At 36.4% G+C, this 20,287-nt stretch overlaps 1 protein-coding gene across 1 annotated transcript in view; it reads right to left on the minus strand.

Annotated features, from left to right (window-relative positions):
- The window catches only part of Sema3a (semaphorin 3A), a 357,767-nt gene extending 339,455 nt beyond the window's left edge, over positions 1-18,312 (minus strand). Inside the window, exon 1 of the mRNA XM_059257268.1 lies at positions 18,223-18,312. The gene's annotated coding sequence lies outside the window, so the exon portion shown is untranslated. The remainder of the gene's footprint in view (positions 1-18,222) is intronic.
- Between the last annotated feature and the right edge of the window lie 1,975 nt (positions 18,313-20,287).

Below are 20,287 nucleotides of genomic sequence, written 5' to 3' on the forward strand. Positions count from 1 at the left end.
CAGCAAACATCACAGGCAATGGAAAAAAAAATGAGTAAATCATGTCCTTTTACTTTGCTTTTGAAATCCAGCTCATTGTTAAATGAAAATAAAAATAATAAGTATTTAATGATTGATTACTTTCCAAGTGACAAATCTAGTATGCTTTGAAATATATGATCACTTAATCATTATGAGCATATAACATAGGCACTAATATTATCACTTAAATTTATTTACCTAAAAGGTCCAAATATACAAAAAAAAAAAGCATTGTGGTACATTTTGTGTGAATGTACATCTGAGACATCAAAATATCTAGCTTTATAGTCTACAAACCTAAGAGGTAAAGAAATTTGAAAATACAATGATGAACTCTTGTGAAATTGTTAATTTAATACCACATTTAAGAGTTTACTGTAAAGGATAGAAATATGGGAATATCTGTAAATATAATTACAATACAATGTGACTGTCAGAAAGATTCCTATGGGCCAGATACTGGGTTAATGAAGGTGGCTTGATTAAATAGCCCATGGCTACAATAAATTTGTCATCACTGAGTTACTCAGACTGAAAATTAAAAAGTAATTTAATTTTGTCAATGCCTCATCTAATGTACAGCCTACTATATGTAAAGTCCTGTGTCAAATGATTAGAATTACAAGAAAAAGAAAAGCAAATACATAATCAACTCATTGTTGACTAATATCTCAATCTTAGCCAAATTATAGTTCTCTAAAAAATAATACTAATGAGTTAGATGAGAATAGTCTGGTACTGAATGGTAGATAGTACACCTATTGGATAGTTGATTCAGAATAATGAGGACAAATTGGCGATATAAGGGAGATGTATTGGTGAGTAAAATGCTTGCCATGGAAACTTGAGGACCTGGGTTCAGAGCCCTGGAACTCATATGTGGTCTCACACAGTAATAGGCATGTATAATTTTAGATGGGTGTCAGAGGCAATGAGAAGTTTGCAAACCAACTACCATAGCACACACAACAGAAAATAACAAGAAATCCTGCCTCAAACAAGGTAGAAAATGAGGATCTTCACTCAAGGTTGTTCTCTGACTCTCACACACATGCCCACAATCATACACAGCATACTTGTACACACAAAAACATAAAAAAATCAACAATAAAAATCAAGAAGGCTTGTTCAGTATTTTGATGTCTAGCTTTTTGAGTTCTTTATATATTTTGGAGATCAGCCATCTGTCAGATGTAGGGTTGGTAAAGATCTTTTCCCATTCTGTAGACTGTCGTTTTGTCTTATTGACTGTGTCCTTTGCTCTACAAAAGCTTCTCAGTTTCAGGAGGTTCCATTTATTAATTGTTGCTCTCAGTATCTGTGTTACTGGTGTTATATTTAGGAAGTGGTCTTCTGTGCCAATGCATTTAACACTACTTCCTACTTTTTCTTCTATCATGTTCAGTGTAACTGGATTTATGTTGAGGTCTTTGATCCACTTGGACTTAAGTTTTGTACATGGCAACAGGTATGGATCTGTTTACATTCTTCTGCATGTTGACATCCAGTTATGCCAGCTCAATTTGTTGAAGATGCTTTCTTTTTTCCATGGTATAGTTTTGGCTTCTTTGTCAAAAATCAGATGTTCATAGGTGTGTGGATTAATGTCAGGGTCTTCAATTCGATTCCATTGGTCCACGTGTCAGTTTTTATGCCAGTACCAAGCTGTTTTTATTACTATAGCTCTATAGTAGAGCTTGAGGTAAGGGATTGTGATGCCTCCAGAGGTTGCTTTATTATGCAGAATTCTTTTAGCTATCTTGGGTTTTTTGTTTTTCCATATAAAGTTAATTATTTTTCTTTCCAAGTCTGTGAAAAATTGTGTTGGGATTTTGAATCTGTAGATTGCTTTTGGTAAGACTGCCATTTTTAAATATGTTAATCCTACCTATCCATGAGCATGGGAGATCTTTCCATTTTCTGATATCTTCTTCAATTTCTTTCTTCAGAGACTTAAAATTCTTATCATACAGGTCTTTCACTTGTTTGGTTAGAGTTACCACAAGGTACTTTATATTATTTGTGGCTATTGTAAAGGGTGATGTTTCTCTGATTTCTTTCTCAGCCCATTTATCATTTGTGTATAGGAAGGCTACTGATTTTTTTTTTTAGTTAGTTATGTATCTTGCCACCTTACTGAAGGAGTTTATCAGCTGTAGGAGATCCCTGGTAGAATTTTTGGGGTCAGTTATGTATACTATCATATCATCTGCAAATAGAAAAAGTTTGACTTCTTCTTTTCCAATTTGTATCATTTTGATCTCCTTTTGTAGTCTTATTGCTCTATCTAGAACTTCAAGTACTATATTGAATAAGTATGGCAAGAGTGGAAAGTCTTGTTTTGTTCCTGATTTTAGAATAATCTCTTTGAGTTTCTCTCCATTTAATTTGATGTTGGCTGTCAGCTTGCTGTGGATTGCTTTTATTATGTTTAGGTATATTCCTTGTATTCCTGATCTCTCTAGAACCTTTATCATGAAGGGGTATTGGATTCTGTTAGAGACTTTTTCAGCATCTAATGAGATGATCATGTGCTTTTTTTTCTTTCAGTTAGGTTTATATTGTGTATTACATTAACAGATTTTTGTGTGTTGAACCATCCTTGCATCCCTGGGATGAAGCCTACTTGGTCACGGTAGATAATTTTTTTGTGTGTTCCTGGATTCAGTTAGCTAGTATTTTAAAATGGACTACAAAGCTGAACAGAGAATTCTCAACAGAAGAATCTCAAATGGCTGAAAGATGTGTAAGGAATTGCTCAACATCCTTAGTCATCAGAGAAATGCAAATCAAAATGTCTCTGAGATACCATCTTACACACGTCAGAATGGCTAAGATCAAAAATACTGAAGACAGCTTATGTTGTAGAGGATGTGGAGCAAAATAAACACTCCTCTACTGTTGGTGGGAATGCAAACTTGTACAGCCACTTTGGAAATCAGTATGGTGGTTTCTCAGAAAATTTGGAATAAGTCTTCCTCAAGACCCAGCTATACCACTCTTGGGCATATACCCAAGGAGTCATAATCTTACCACAAGGACACATGCTCAACTATGTTCATAGCAGCATTATTCATAATAGCAAGAACTTGGAAACAACCTAGTTGCCCTTCAACTGAAGAATGGATAAAGAAAATATGGCACATATACACAATGGAGTACTACTCAGCAGTAAAAAAAGACAATGATATCATGAAATTTGCAAGCAAATGGATGGAACTAGAAAATATCATCCTGAGTGAGGTAACCCAGACTCAGAAGAACAAACGTAGTATGTACTCACTCATAAGTGGATAATAGATGTAAGGCAAAGGATAACCAGACTACAACCCACAACTCCTTAGAAGCTAGCTGACAATGAGGGACCCTAAGAGAGACACATAGATAGCCCAGCAAAGGAGAAATAGATGAGATCTTCATGAGCAAACTGGGATGTGTGTGTGTGTGTGTGGGGGGGTAATGGAGGGAAAAGAACAGGGGATGAGAACATAAGGAAATGGGAGGGTCCAGCTGGAACAGGGACAGAGTGGAAAAGCCATCTTTGTTGACATCTCTCCCATTCTTATGTGAGTGTAGACTCTCTTAAAGTTTAGGAATCTGGACACAAAGGCTCACTCTTCTGGATGGTAACCCTAGGAGCAGATGACATAGCTAGAATTCTTAGACTTACTGAAAACCTACAACTTTTGATCTGAGAAGGCAATGTTAAGAAAACAAAAAGGCAAAGGACAGAGTGGAAGAAAACGTTTTCAAAACACATGTCTGAAGAATTTGCACCCACAATACATATGTGGTTTCTACAATTTAAGAATATAGAGAAAGCAACTCTGTTTATACAATGTGAAAAACATTTACACAGACATTTGCCAAAACACAAACTGTCAAGTCCACACATAAATGAAGGCCAGCATGCTTAGACATTTAAAAAAAAACATAAAATATCAATGAGCCACCAATAGAAACTATATTTTATAGCTGACACTAAAAGTATTGATGATCCCAAGTGCTAGTGAGGATGTGTAAGCATTGCACAGACCTTAGCATGGTGGCTTAGCAATCAAAGCACTATTTACTCAAAAGAAAAGCACACTTTCACTAAAATACTTACATTGGAAAACTTCTAAGAGCCTTATATTCAAATGGCAAAACTAAAACGAAAGAAAAGAAAAGGCACCTTGACTACTGACTGAACGAATTATGGTATAGCCATGTTTCCCACACAATGAAATATTACTTTGCCAAAAGAGGAATAGCTTGAGACAAGAATGACTCAGAAACATTTTTCTAAGTGGAAAATCACATCAAATGTGTGTACATACTCTGGGATTTCATGAAGTTCTAAAAAATATACATCTTCCTATTAAAAGGTAGTAATGTAGTTGCCAGCAACAAGCAGAGAAGTGACTATGGAGAGATCCTGAGGGAACTGGTAGGGTGTTCCAGTGCATGGCTTTCACAGTGGCTAGATGATTACATAAACCTGTCCATGCTTATCAAACTGTGCACTCCCAGCAGGATGTCTCAGCAGGGGAAAGCACTGCTGCCATGCTTGATGAACTGAATCCGTCATCAGGTCCCACATGGTAAAATGACAGACCTGAACCCCCAAAGTTAGTCTCTACACACATTCTACTTCATGTGTGCATGCACATACATATTAAATAAATACAAAAAATTAAGTTCATGATCTATATCATAATGTCCTTCTTAACGAATAAAGCTGATTAAAGTTCCACAACAGTGTTGACAGAAGGGAAGCTGAATCCATGTAGGGGAACAGGGACTAATGGGAACTGGGAAATTTGAATCCAATTATTTTGTCAAACTTAAATTATTCTAAAAAACAAAATCTATTAAAAAATATATTGATTAAAGGTTAATATCACCATGACAGAATTAATAAGAAAAAAACAATTAAAGAAAAACAATAAACTGAGAACAAGAAACAAGATATTAATGTGACTTTGTTGTCTCCATAAGTTAATATTATAAAAAAGTAGATAAATAAAATATAGGCACTTTAATTAGAGAATTGTTATGAAAAAATTAAATGTCATGATTTGAATAAATATATTTTTTCTAGAATTTCAACATTATGAAGATACATCAACCATGGAAGAAGAAGACTCTTATGGCCTGAAAGGATCCTAGATGTTTCTTAGAATGCTCTATCCTTATCAGGTCACTAGCTTCGGAGGAGGTGTATGTCTGTGTGTCATACGAGTTATTCTTAGTCCATGCATGTTGTACATGTATTTGTAATTTTGAGGCAATTATTCTTTTTTTTTTTTTTTTTTTTCGAGACAGGGTTTCTCTGTGTAAGCTTTGCACCTTTCTTGGATCACACTGTAGACCAGGCTGGCCTCAAACTCACAGAGATCCGCCTGCCTCTGCCTCCCAAGTGCTGGGATTAAAGGCGTGCGCCACCACCGCCCGGCAATTATTCTTTTTAATAGAGACAGAAAATTTATTTTATATTTTCAGACAATCTATCGCCATGGCTTCTTGATCCTGTATCTCTTATTATTTCTGTTTACTTGTTTGTTTGAATAATACATATCTTCTCATCTCCCCATATTTTCCTGTTCTCAGCTCCTTGACTCTACAAACAGGTCTCCAGCTTTTGCAGCTAGTATATTGAAGAAAAATGGATAAATATTAGGGAAGTTAAATAAAAAATAGACTGAGGAAGGGTAATTCATTCTATAAAAATTCTTTAAAATAGGAAATGACTAGACAGTAATGCCAGTAAGGGTTTTCTGAAATTTGTGAAAAAAGCCAGGCTAGAAGGGAAGGGAGCTTGGCTGTGGAGTGTGACACATGGTATGCACCAGAGGGACAATATAAACATCAGGGAAAACTTTCCTGTCACTATAGTAATATCTTCTGTGCTTACCCACTGCCTGCATATTGGTAACGCCAACTGAAGTTTAAAAGCATGCTCTTACTTGATCTCTTGTCAGCCTTAGAGCTTATTACTGCTTTTTTCCTAGGATGCATATAGGTATTCTTTCCTTTTTCTACTATAAATGGACAATGACATAAAGGCAGTGCTAAGTTTGTAATGATTTGAGTTAGCAATCTCTGCTTTCTATTTACAGACAGACTTATAAGCTTGCATGCTCACTTTTTAGTACATCACTCCTTAGATAGATCTATGAAAGACAGCTCTAAAAACCAGTTCATTTTCTCAAAAACTACATTAGAAGTTGAGTTTTTGATGATTAATATATATCCAGTATATTCAATATATAAATATATATAGATAGATATATTAATATATCAATGTACATTCAGTATATATAGATCCAGTATAATTTTTAAGTCCCATATTCTAGAAGATGAAAAGTCCTTCAAAAAATTCAACCAGTCTGGGCGGTGGTGGTGCACACCTTTAATCCCAGCACTCAGGAGGCAGAGCCAGGCAGATCTCTGTGAGTTCGAGGCCAGCCTGGTCTACAGAGCGAGATCCAGGACAGGCACCAAAACTACACAGAGAAACCCTGACTTGAAGAAACAAACAAACAAACAAAAAATTCAACCAGATTCTTCAGTTGGAATATTTTGTATAATGATGCAAAAAAATTATTTCTAACATAGGCAGTACATTAAGGGCCAAGACTGAAGATGAGGCATGGAATGCCTATGGATGTGTTTCTTGTAAAGGACCAGGCTGGCCTCTAACTCACAGAGATTTGCTTGCCTCTGTCTCCAGAGTGCTAAGACTAAAGGCTTGTGTCACTACCCTGCAAGGGATATATTTTGTTATTGAAAACCTGTTACAGTGCCGTTCTTTTTTTTTTTTAAGATTTATTTATTTATTATGTATACAGTGTTTTAAAATATTACTTCAGATTATCAAAAATAACAAGGATAGAGGTAGGCTGCTCTGTCATTCATTTCTTTTTATTATGTTTAAAGGTGATTATCAAAATCAAATAAAAAGGCTAGATATGCCACTTGGGCAAAAGCCATGGAAAAAGGTTTGGGTTTGTAAGGAGAAACATCAAATTAATCCATACTAAAGTTTACTGTAAGTGTGCAACATAGTTGCATACATGGATACTTCTTCCTTTCTCTTCTTGGACCAACAGTTGTATGAGATCTCAGAATACACTGAAATAAAATAAAATGTAATCTTGACAGAAGTTTTAACATGAGAAAAACTTCTCTTTGAGGCTAATCATTCCTCTGTATCTTTTGTAACTAGGGTTATCTCCTGGTCCTGCCTGGCCCATGGTCAGGACAAATCTTTCTTACCCATCAATCCCACAGCTGCTCAGACCCAAATAAACATACAGATACTTATATTATTTATAAACTGTACAGCCGTGTGGCTCAGGCTTCTTGCTATCTAGTTCTTATATCTTAAATTAACCCATTTCTATAAATCTATACCTTGCCACATGGCTCATGGCTTACCACTTCTTTACATCCTGCTCCTCATGGTAGTGGCTGGCAGCATCTCCTGACTCAGCCTTCCACTTCCCAGAATTCTCCTCTCTCTTTTTCCCGCCTACACTATACTTCCTGCCTGGCTATTGGCCAATTAGCATTATATTTATCAATCAATCAATCAATCAATCAGAGAAACACATTCACAGCATCCCCAGCAATCTTTTTCAGATTCCCAATGTATTTTCATAACCCTACCTACTATATATTATACAGAGGATATAAAACTTCAAATGGGCAAATTAGAGTTCAATATAGATGAATAAAATTAACAAGGAACATGGAGAAAATGTATTTCAATTTCCCTGCCCTATTAAAACATAAACTGATATTCTATGCTATTTACAGAATCTGAAATCAAATTTCACAATGCTGCTTTTTCCCCAAAAGTAAATCTTGGAGAAAGGCTAAGATAGCATTGATAATCACAGCATTAAGATGTCATAAAACCTGGGGTCTAACTTGAAGTAGTTTTGTGCATGAGCATTTATGTCGATTTTGATTGGGGATTATATATTATTGTTAAACCATATGTTAAGCTGTAAGTACTGAAATTGCATCATTAAATCACATTTTTCTTCTTTTATGTGTCAGCTATCTATTGAGAACATATGTTATCTCTACACACTAATGCTTACCTTCTTTATTTACTATAAGCCTAATATACTAAAAAATAGAGAAGTAAAAATGTCACTGTGATCTACTGCAAAATAAAATCTTATCAAAAAGGTATTGTGAGTATTTAAGAAATAAATTGACATTAATAATGGTATAAATCCACAGGATTCCTGGACATCAAGGGACATACTAAAAATCACTGGTCATAGCTCCCTCGGTGAAGACACAGCTTTTTCTTTGGTTCTCTATACAGCTACCTCACCTTAGAGTAATATTTGTATTCATTTCATCTCATACTCCTTCTTCAAGTAGTAGATAGAGAAACAAGCATTTTAATACACATTTTACTCCTGATTCTCACACGAATATCTGGGCCATTTTATTTCTCTTTTATTTTCCATTTATCTTTCCATTTCTTTTCTTAGATCCTTCTCTTAAATTGCCAGAAACCAGGATACTTTCTTTGAAGAAATAATTTTTTTTTTTGGTTTTTCGAGAGAGAGTTTCTCTGTGTAGCTTTGCACCTTTCCTGGATCTCACTCTGTATACCAGGCTATCCTCAAACTCACAAAGCTCTGCTTGCCTCTGCCTCCCAAGTGCTGGGATTAAAGGCATGCACCACCACCACCCGGCGAAGAAATATTTCTAAATTAAAAAAAAAATTAAGGTCCTGCTTTATGTGAAATCATATATACCATAGGTTGTAACTTTGCATACATTGCCAGGGAGAAAATACCATTGCCAGAATATTTGTGTTTGATAAGGCGGAGAATATGAATTCTACCAACTCATCATTGTTTTTTTTTGGTGGTCTATGAAAGAAGAATTTGAAACAAGGCTTTTTACATGTGTTCCTTTCAAATGTCATATATTCTGAGCTTATAATATGCAAATGCCCCACAAGGAGCAAGTGAATTTATAGTTGGTAATTATTATGAAAAATGGTTAGATACAAAACACTCAGAATGAACAAGTACAAATCAGCTAATTCCTTCAAAATTGAAACTAATAAACTGTTACTATTCCAATTAATAGGTATATTTTCCTCTCAAAACAGTCACAAAATAGTATTTTCTCCTACTGTGATTCTTTTCAGAGTGAAAGAGTGTGTAACATCTGCATAGCAGCCCTTCATGGCCAGACAAGAACATCACAGATCATTTCCAGTAAAGATTCCCATGGAAATTAGGTCTACCAAATGGAATCTCTCAGAAGAGCCACAATATCAGAGCAGAAACTTCTCTGACCAGAAACCAGACATTCAGTGTTTCACAAGCTTATTATAAGAACAACAATGTTGCTTTGAAGTTTGAGGTCCATTTTGTACAATAGTTGATTTTCATTCATGCAGTGATATAAAATTATAATTTATATTCATATATGTATGTAAATTTCATTTTTACAAAATGTATGTTCTTTTTCCTTTGCTTTGAGCTCTAACTGAGAAATGGTGGCTGTTACCAGATTATATGCCTTCACTCTAATATTGCATTCAGTTATCTATTATGTGTCTACTATAAATTATAGACACAGAAAAGTCTTTAGTTATATGGTATGCTTTTAATAAGAAAAACCATAACCTATAGAGAGAACACATTCTTCTTGTAAATTTTAAAATACCAATTGCATAAAAAGAAACTAAATTATTTATTCTCTAAATTAAGACAGCAATAAATGGATGGAAAAGCAAGACATTGAATCATAATGTTGATAAAGTAACCCCTGTAAATAATTAAAAAGTCATAATTCATCAAGTCAAAAACCAGTTTTTACATTGCTGTTATTAGTAATTTCTCAGTAAATTATAATTTGCAATTATTTTAGAGTCAACATCATGTTGTTCCTGTTGAGGAAATTTTTTTGTATTGTATGCAGATAATCAAGTTAAGAATGAAATTAAAGCTGAGACTATTACTTAAAACATTTAAGAAAAAACAACATGGCAAATACCTATTTAGAAGTGCTTGAGAATGTGATTTCTAAATCTATCTTACCCGACCAGTATAATGTAAATGAAAAACAATTTAATAGTAGTAATATTTGCCTAGTCTTAAGAATATTATCAATGGAAGCAATGGAAACAATCTACATTAAAATCAAATATGCAGAAAAAATCTCCAGAAATGCTATGAGGTGACAAAATTACAGTGATCTTTTGTTTCAATTCTAATTAATGCACTGTGTCTACAGATCCCATTTCCTCATTGTACACAATAAATGCCATAGGTATTTTGATGTTTGAGTATTAAATGTATTGCAATTTCTTCTTGAAAATTATTTTAGTGATTCCAAATCTTTACGAACACTATCATTTTCAAGAGAAAATTACATTAGTGGGTCATAGTGATGTAGTTATTTAATGTATTTAACTTAACTTCCCCATTATATTTCTAATTAATTAATTAACTAATTTGAGAGAATCTTGCTTTATAACTTTATGTGGCCTAGTACTCACTCTGTTGACTCTGTTTGCCTCAAAGACATGGTGATCCGTCTGTCCCTGTCTCAGGAGTACTGAGCTCATAGAACTATACCATCATGTCTCCCTGACTTCCCCTTTTATAATGGTATTTTTTAAGAAATATAGCCCTTTGAATCCATCTCCCCCAAGATCCAGCTATACCACTCGGGCATATACCCAAGGAATGCTCAACCACACCACAAGAGCACTTGTTCAGCTATGTTCATATCAACATTGTTTGTAATAGCCAGAACATGGAAACAACCTAGATGCCCTTCAACTGAAGAATGGATAAACAAAATGTGGTACATATACACAATGGAATACTACTCAGAAGAGAAAAACAATGACATCATGAGGTTTGCAGACAAATGGATGGATCTAGAAAAAATCATCCCGAGTGAGGTATCCCAGACTCAGAAAGACAAACATGGTATGTACTCACTCATAGCAGGATACTAGATGTGGAACAAGGATGACTGGACTGCTACTCACAACTCCAGGGAGGCTACCTGGAAAACAGGACCCCAAGAAAGACACGGGGATTGCCCAATGACAGAGAAATGCAATGAGATCTACATGAACAGCCTGGACATGAGTGGGGGTAGTGAAGGGCGAGGGTCGAGGGAAAAAGAGCTTGGGGGAGCGGGAGATCCCAGCTGGATCAACAACAGAGAGGGAGAACAAGGAATAGGAGACCATGGTAAATGAAGACCACATGAGAATAGGAAGAAGCAAAGTCCTAGAGAGGCCCACAGAAATCCACAAAGATACCCCCACAACAGACTGCTGGCAATGGTCGAGAGACAGCCTGAACTGACCTACTTGGTGATGGGATGGCCAAGCACCCTAATTGTCGTGCTAGAAACCTCATCCAACTACTGAGGGATCTGGATGCAGAGATCCATGACTAGGCCCCGTGTGGATCTCTGGGAGCGAGAATGAGGAGGGTTTATATGAGCAAGAATTGTTGAGACCAAGGTTGGATAAAGCAGAGGGACAAATAGCCAAACGAACGGAAACACATGAAATGTGAACCAATGGCTGAGGGGTCACCAACTGGATCAGGCCCTCTGAGTGGGTGAGACAGTTGATTGGCCTGATCTGTTTGGGAGGCATCCAGGCAGTGGCACCGGGTCCTGTGCTCATTGCATGAGTTGGCTGTTTGAAACCTGGGGCCTATGCAGGGTCGCTTGGCTTGGCCTGGGAGGAGGGGACTAGACCTACCTGGACTGAGTCTACCAGGTTGAGCTCAGTCCACGGGGAAGGCTTTGCCCTGGAGGAGATGGGAATGGGGGGCGGGGTGGGGGGAGAACAAGGGAATCCGTGGCTGATACGTAGAACTGAATTGTATTGCAAAATAAAAATTAAAAAAAAAGAAAAAAAAAGAAATATAGCCCTTTAATGATTGTATCTCAATATTGAATAATTTTACTCCTAAAATATATCCAAGAATCCAAATCCAAATCCAAAACAGGCCTTATGCATTTACTCTAATTATAACAGTATACATAGTTCTCTTCTTCATAACTTATGACTTTCTTATAAGAAAATGGCCTGCACTTGACAAGGTGAACTCAGATATATCTATAAACATAAAAGTTCCTGAAATGTGTTTTTTAAATTATAACTGTGGATTTAGTAGAAATTTCTTAAAGATTAGAAATTGAACACCATAAGGCACTAAACAGATCATTATGAAATCAAGACCTTATAATGTGCATTTTAATAAGAACACACAGCTTGAACAACTGTTGATTGCTTAAACAGGTAAATCTGACACCTAGCAGGAAGTGTAAATGAAAAAGGATTTCAATTATGTCATCTAACTTTACTATTGCCATTGTTCAATTACCTTTAATTTAAATAGACACAGCAACAGACTTGTCTTACTATGAATCATCTTAAATGTTCAAAATTTACTTCCTAGGCCTTCAAAATGACATTCAGGTTTTAAATTCCTTTTACTACTTTTATCGGTATGGGAAGTTCTGAAATTCTAGGTATGGATGATGCCCTACACATCAGACAGAAGACAATAAAAATTGTCCTATGCCTGTGATGAATGTCAAAGCTGTTGTAAATTCATATTTCACATTGAAAATTCATTCTCAAAGGACCGAAAACTTCTAAGTTCTTACGTGCTAGATTTGTAAGGTGTTATACTAAAAGAGACTATAATTACAAAAGTATCATTGTATTTCTCACTGTCTTTCCAAGTTAACTTGGAGCACATTGGCATTACTCAGGACTTCACTGCTGTAGAAAAATTCTTTTGTACACTGTGAAGATTTGTCACTCAGAGTGGTTTAATAAAAGTCTGATTGGCTGGTAGCCCAGCAGAAAGTATAGACAGGACAACCAAACTAAGGATACTGGGAAGAAGAAGGGTGGAATCAGAGGAGTGGCCAGGCAGATACAGAGGAAGCAGGATGTGTATGAAATGAGGTAACAAGTCATGAGCCATGTGACAGAGCTTAGATAAGAAACATGGGTTAATTTAAGTTGTAAGACCTAGTTGGTAATAAGCCTGAGCTATTGGTTAAGCATTTATAATTAATATTGAGTCTCCATGTTGGTTATATGGGAACTAATGGGCAGGAAAAAAAGTCCACCTACACTACACAGTTAATTAGCTGATATAGTGCTAATGTGCTCAACTTCCAAGGAAAATAGACAAAATGACACATTTAGGTCAAGTACTCAAATGAATAATCGTTTTTCCAATTACAAGTGTAAAAATTATATGGAAAGTAATTGCTTTAAAAAATACAAGGAATTAAATTTTGGCATAATATTTCATTTCTTCATTTTTCTTTTTCTCTTGAATACTGTGAGCATTTTAAAATATACTTTTAATTATATATTACTATAAGAGCTAGGTTAAGAATTTTCATTAACCCATGTGAATTAAGTTTAATTAAGCTACAAGAAAACTGATGGTAAGCCACAAGGAAAAGAAAACAGGATATGATAAGACAGGTTGCTATTACTCAACAGAAATAAAATGAAATTAAGTTGCTCTAAACAAAGGCATAATTAGGTGATTGTCATTGTTTCCCATGTGAAATTTAACTGACAACTTTTCCAATATAAAGTAAACAAACATACAACCAACTCTAAAACTGAGGAAAAACAGAAGAATGGGATGTAACATAAATGATAAGGTATCAGCTACACAAAAATGTCAGGAAGATTCAATTGGGTTATTTGTGCAAACACTGAATGAGTTAATACTGCATTAACTAGACATGGTAGGACAGAGAGACGATTGTAAAACAGCTTTTTGGCAACAGATATGAAAAATTAAACAGGAAATCGGTATGTTTTATCATCCCAGAAAGGAAAAGCCAAGTTTTTGAGAAGATAAGCAACTTGAGTTTCTCTCCCCACCCCCAAACCCTAAGGATTTCACATCTTGCTCATCAGATTCTTGCTCAGCCATGTTCATTGGCACCCTATTCACAACAACTAGGAAAGGGAAACAATAAATATTCTTCAACTGGTGAATAGATAATGAAAATGTGGATTATCTACACAGTGGATTCTCTTCAGCTGTAGAAAAATGTAATTTTCAGGTAAGTGAATGAAACTAAAAAATATACTGGGTGAGGTAACCCTGACCCAGAAAGACACAAGCTATGTGTTCTTTACTATTTGTGTGTTCCAGCTTTTAATCTTAAGATGTGAATACACAACCTGGAGTCATGGCAGAAACCAGTAAAGTAAAAAGGAACCATGGGCGGGGAATAGAAGAAATCCTAGAAAGGGAGATGGTAGGCTGCAGTTGCTAGGAAGTGGAAAATGGTAAGATGGGGTGGGGACTTTACCCGAGGAAAGTGGGGAGTCTACTGAGTTAGTGGGGAGGAGAGATAAAGAATGCCAGAGATGATTTAAAAACTCATAGGGCAACGTTTTATGTTCACAATATTGTATATGTCTATATGTATATTTATATGTGTGTGCATATATAAAAAGTTTAGATGAAATCCCACCATTTGGGCTGATACTGCTCCCCCAACAGCCCCTGCCTGTCTAATAATGTGAAATCATTACCTAGGCCCAGTGGTTAAGCCATAGATACAAGAAGACAATGGAAGATCTCTCTTCCTAGGAATCTCACAGTATTTGGCTAGAACTAAGGTGTTTTTTTTTTTTTCTTCCATAGAAGGTGAATTTAATTAACTTTGTATAATCCTGGAAGATCTTATAATTTGGGCATATTTTACAATTAGCTGACTTTGAAATATGTTTTTAATTTAGTATTAATTGGTTCCCTGTAGATCTCAAGAACAGTTGAAAAGTAACAAATAAGAGTCCAAGCAGAGCTTTTCAAGTTTGGCATGTAAAAATAAGCTATTTTTCCAGTTGAAACAATCACAAGCTAATGGAGTCCCGCTGAAGACTGTATTCTGAAGTAGAGATAACTAACATAGAAGCATGTACTGGTGAGCAGCCTGGAGTCCAGCCAGTGGACCTTAGATATCCCTAACACCTGGGAGACTTGTATTAAATGGACAGAATGATAGGGCAATTAAAAATGACTAGAATGTTACTTCACAACTAGAGGGATACATAAAAATACAAAAACAAAAATGGAAAGCTAATACCAGGAGATTCTACAACAGTAACTAAACTATGCATGTGTGCAAGGAAATGTATCTATTTTTACTGAACAAGGGATTTATATATTTTAAATACAAAGTAATAATGTATTAAAATAAATAAATGGGACTAATTGGGGGAAGAATGAAATAAATAGTTAAAGAATTCTTTCTACTAATGATACTCATGTTACAATGAGTCTTATGAGATGACCTGATAAAGTCCAGCCTACTGGAAAAGGGCATGGACAGCAAGGAGAATCTCACAAGCATCCCCTGCTATTAATCCATGTGGACTGAAATGGCATGTTCATGTCAAAGAAGCATCTAGTGTAGGTTTCAGCAGTTGACAAGAGGATGCAAGAGGAAGCTGTGCTGTCTGTCCATCATCCCTGCTTTCCACAGACAGTCCTGGTAGAAAACTGAGGAATAACTTGGTCCTTGGTATTACTCTACTTTCTGTTTCATATTCACCTGTAATTCACTTGTTCCTTTTGCTTTCTACCTGACTTGAGTACAGATTTTAATGCTTCTCGTATAATTCTGTATATGGCATTTATTGGTAAGAATGCAAAGCCTGCAGCCCATCTCTCTGAGAGAGAAGCTCTTTTGTCATATCAGTGTGATAAGTGCCTATCTTTAAGACTGAGTTACCAGGGAAAATAACATCAACACTTTCCTCCTAGCAGTATTGAATGAATGCAAAGACAAAACAAAAGTACCCTCTCAGTTCCACACACAATAAATACTTGGCAAATGTTACCTTCACATTATCATTCAAGACTGAGATGGCCATGAATATTGGAAGGTAATTTAAGAACTTCTGAAATTTTCAGTGAGGACAAGCTCCCTGTTTGTCAATGTTGGGTAACAGTTTCTGATAGTGGCCCATGGCAGATAAATGTCTGCAGATAAGACTTATTCTGCTTTCTCATATTCCCCTGCAGTTACAGTGTCTTACTGTAAAGACCTGTAATGTAGAATCCTCTTCTGTATGTATAGAATTATATTAGCTATTGGTATTTACATATTTATATAGTATTTTCTATTCCTTTTCCTCAGTAGCTAATATGGATATCCTTGTCCATCATTTGATTGTTGGGTAAACACATAACTCATTAGTATGAAACTGCCATTCAAACAACAAATATACAGTGGGAATTATCACATGTGAATTCTACTCAGGGCTCCTTGAAGTTAGGTCTATGCAGAGTCAGTGTTGTTCTTATGCTCTGGCTGCACCAGAGAAGTGCTCACTCTTTAGGAAACATGGAGTAGATGGGAAAATGAAAATGGTACCCAGAAAGCCACAGTGTGGTAGGTTCTCTGAGCAACTAGTTGGTGGGAGGAAATAGATGATGTGTTCTGACACAGATCACCAAGTTGCCTCTGAAGTCCAACCAAGTAGCAAGGCCTTTGAGTCCATGCACATCTGTTGAAATACTCTTTCAGCAAAGCCACATCATCTGACAAATTCTCCAAAACACATTATTGAAAATTCCATTCATCAAAGATAAAGGAAATGAATAATTTGAGAAGCAGCTATTCTGGACCTAATTTTAAGCTAACACAATTGATTCATTAAGTGTGAGAAATAAGAATCTCAAAAGAAAACAGTTCAGTGGACTCAAACCCCACTATACTCCATGAGACCAGGTTGTGTTTTCACTATTGGGTATTTGAAAAAGGACATGCACAGCCCCAGGCAATCACTGATAAATGTTTCCTTCCATTTTGTAAAAGAAAGTAATAGTTTTATTCAGCTCAAATTCTAAGTTATTTAAATATATGGGCATGAGTATTTTAATTACTTGCATGAAAATATATTTTATATCCTTGGGTCAATCTTTTTAAATAAACATGATTCCTTCTAATGTGATCTACAGACGGTGAATGGAAACACAACAATAAAGCATATGGTTCATAGAATATTGTGATTGTCCCTTCCACATTGTCCTATTCCTTGCTCATGTGCAGCTATGTTATCTGGTGGACATTGTCATTAATCCCAGATACCGATATGGCTCTGCGTGTTCTGGGACAATTTTTCTCAGTGTGTAATCTAGTCTAGTGAGCCCTGGACTTCCTCTAAACCATTTTAGGGTATGGACATCAAAATTCCTTAAAAATAGAAAAACACTAGGATAATATCTCCCTCTTCATTCTCATCATAGTGTATGTATGTATGTATGTATGTATGCTTTCCTATGTGTGCGCCTGTGTGTGTGTGTGTGTGTGTGTGTGTGTGTGTGTGTGTGTGTGTGTGTGTGTGTTGTGTACCATGTGTTTACAGTGCCTTCTGGGACCAGAAAAATCTTACCCAATCCATTGTACCTGGAGTTATAGGCAATTGTGAGTCTTTCAACGTGTGTGCTTGGTGCAAAACTGTGATCTCCCACAAGAGTAGCTGGTGACAATTTACCTGCTTGTGACAGCTTCAATGCAAGCTTTTCAAAAGTCAAAGAAAGGAAGTTCAGGGGTTGGACATATAACTTGGCAGTTAGGGTCATGTGAAAGATATATCTTGAAAGAGGGAGACATTATGGGATAGGGAGAAATCTGGTGCTAGGGAAATTCCCAGGAATCCACAAGGATGACCCCAGCTGAGACTGCTAGCAGTAGTGGAGAGGGGGCCTGAACTGGCCTACCCTGGTAAACAGATCGGTGACTACCCTAACTGTCATCATAGAACCTTCATCCAGTAACTGATGGAAGCAGATCCACACCTAAGCACTGGGCCGAGCTCCGGGAGTCCAGCTGAAGAGAGGAAGGAGGGGTTATATGAACAAGGGGGGGTCAAGATCATGATGGGGAAAACCACAGAGACAGCTGCCTCAAGCTGGTGGGAGCTCATGGACTCTGGCCAGTCAGCTGGGGAAAATGCATGGAACCAAACTAGCCCCTCTGAATGTGGGTGTCAGTTATGTGGCTAGATCTGTTTGGGAGCCCCTGGCAGTGGGTCCAGGACTTTTCCTGGGTACATGAAATGGCTTTTTCGAACACATTCTCTATGATGGGATACCTTGCTCAGCCTTGACACATCAGGGAGGGGCTTAGTCTTACCTGAACTTGCTATGCCAGACTTTGTTGACTCCGCAAGGGAGGCCTTACGCTCTATGAGGAGTGGATGGAGGTGGGTGGCCTGAGGTGGGGGGGCAAAAGGGGAGGGAGGAGGAACTGTGATTGGTATGTAATATGAAAAGTAAATAAATAAATAAACTCAGAGATTCTTGTATTTATTATAAAAAGAGACCTCATTACTTTTTACTTGGTTCAACCTCATGATCTAATTCTACCAGTAATCCAAAGAAGCATACTATAGTGCTTCAGCAGTGAAATTTTCCTGTGAGTCTTGTGGGGTCCACAAGGTAGACCATGGAATACTGGTTTAAATACAGCCATCTCTACCATCTCATGGTGAAGTTGGTCATGTAGTAACAAAACATCACCCCTAACCAAATGATTCCAAGGATAATAAATAGCACAAAAGTATAACTACATAATGAAAAATAATGTCACAATCTTTTGATCTTTACAAATATATTTAAATACATGTCTTTCTTCATGTACTATAATCAGTTACATCCCTGAGCAAACTATAATAGTAGAAAACAAATCCATGTTGTCCAATTTTCACATCCCTTTTAAGACTTGGTCTACACCCAACATTCACAGTCTATCAAGCAAGAATATAGGACACAATTTTTCCTGCCCGAGTTAATTAGCACCACAGTGCAAAATTACTACAAATTTCCCCAATAGATGAATGCAGTTCATCTACAAACATTGGGTGAACGGCTTTCTGTGCCTTAAAAATCCATGCTGTTTTCTGAAACACTTTAAGGCCTACCAGGGCAGAACTTCTTACAGAGCTCACCATAAGAAAGAGATATTTCAAATTTAGTTATTTGATTCTATAGGTTTTTCCTGATAGATAAAGACAGGTAGGTCACCTGAATAAGATGAAACAGGAAAACATTGAATTAAATGACAACCTAAATTAAATGAACCTAACAAACATCTATAGAACATTTCACACAAACACTAAAGAATACACATTCTTCTAAGCAGCCCAAAGAAATTTCTCCAGAACTGAAATTTGACCACAATAGAATGAAGGTAAATATCAACAACTATAAAATATACAGAAAATATATAAGCTCCTGAAGATTAAACAATACACTGTTTGGAGCTTAATTGGGTGAGTAAAGAAATCAAGAAGAGCACATTTTTTTTTAAATTGAATAAAAATAAAAACATATAAAATCTTTGAAACACAAGGAAGATAGTCTTAAGGATGATAGAACTAAGTGCCTATAACCAAAATTTTAAGAGACATCAAATCAATAATATAATGATGTATCCAATGGGCTTGAAGAAAAGAAAAAGAAAACAACAAAAATACTAGACAAGAACAGAAAGTCTTCATCCAGTAACTGGGTGGACATAGATGCAGACTTTGACAAACATTAGGCAGAGCTCAGGGAATTATATGGAAAAGGGAGGGGAGAGATTGTAGGGGCCAGAAGGGTCAAGGGCACCACAAGGAAACCCATAGAATCAACGAACTTGGGCTCATAGGGGCTCACAGAGATTGAACCGACAACCAGAGGCCTGCATGGAACTAACCTGGGCTCTTTGCATATTGTTACAGTTATGCAGCTTGGTCTTATTGTGGGTCTCCTAACAGTGAGAGCAGGGGCTGTCTCTGACCCTCTTACTTGATTTAAGGTCCCTTTCCTCCTACCCATTGCCTCATCCAGCCTCAATAGGAGAGGAGGTGCCTAGTCTTACTGCAACTTGATATGCTATGTTAGGTTGATGTCTTTAGGAGGCTTACCCTTTTCTGAAGAGAAAGGAAAGGAGTGGATGAGGGCAGAGGTGAGGAACTGGGGGGAGAAGAGGGAGAGGAAACTGCTGTTGGAATGTAAAAATAAATTAAAAAATAAAAAAAATTAAACAGGAAGAGATTTCCAAAATTAGGCTTAAAATTATTTCAATACAAATAAGCAGGCAACAATAAAGCATACAAGGTATAAATGAAATAGTTGCTTTATTGAAAAGATAAGATTGATAAACCATTATCCAAACTTACCAGACTCAAATAAAAAAAAAAATAGAAATGAAG

This window comes from Peromyscus eremicus, chromosome 3 (genome assembly GCF_949786415.1).
Source record: "Peromyscus eremicus chromosome 3, PerEre_H2_v1, whole genome shotgun sequence".
Lineage (NCBI taxonomy): Eukaryota > Metazoa > Chordata > Mammalia > Rodentia > Cricetidae > Peromyscus > Peromyscus eremicus.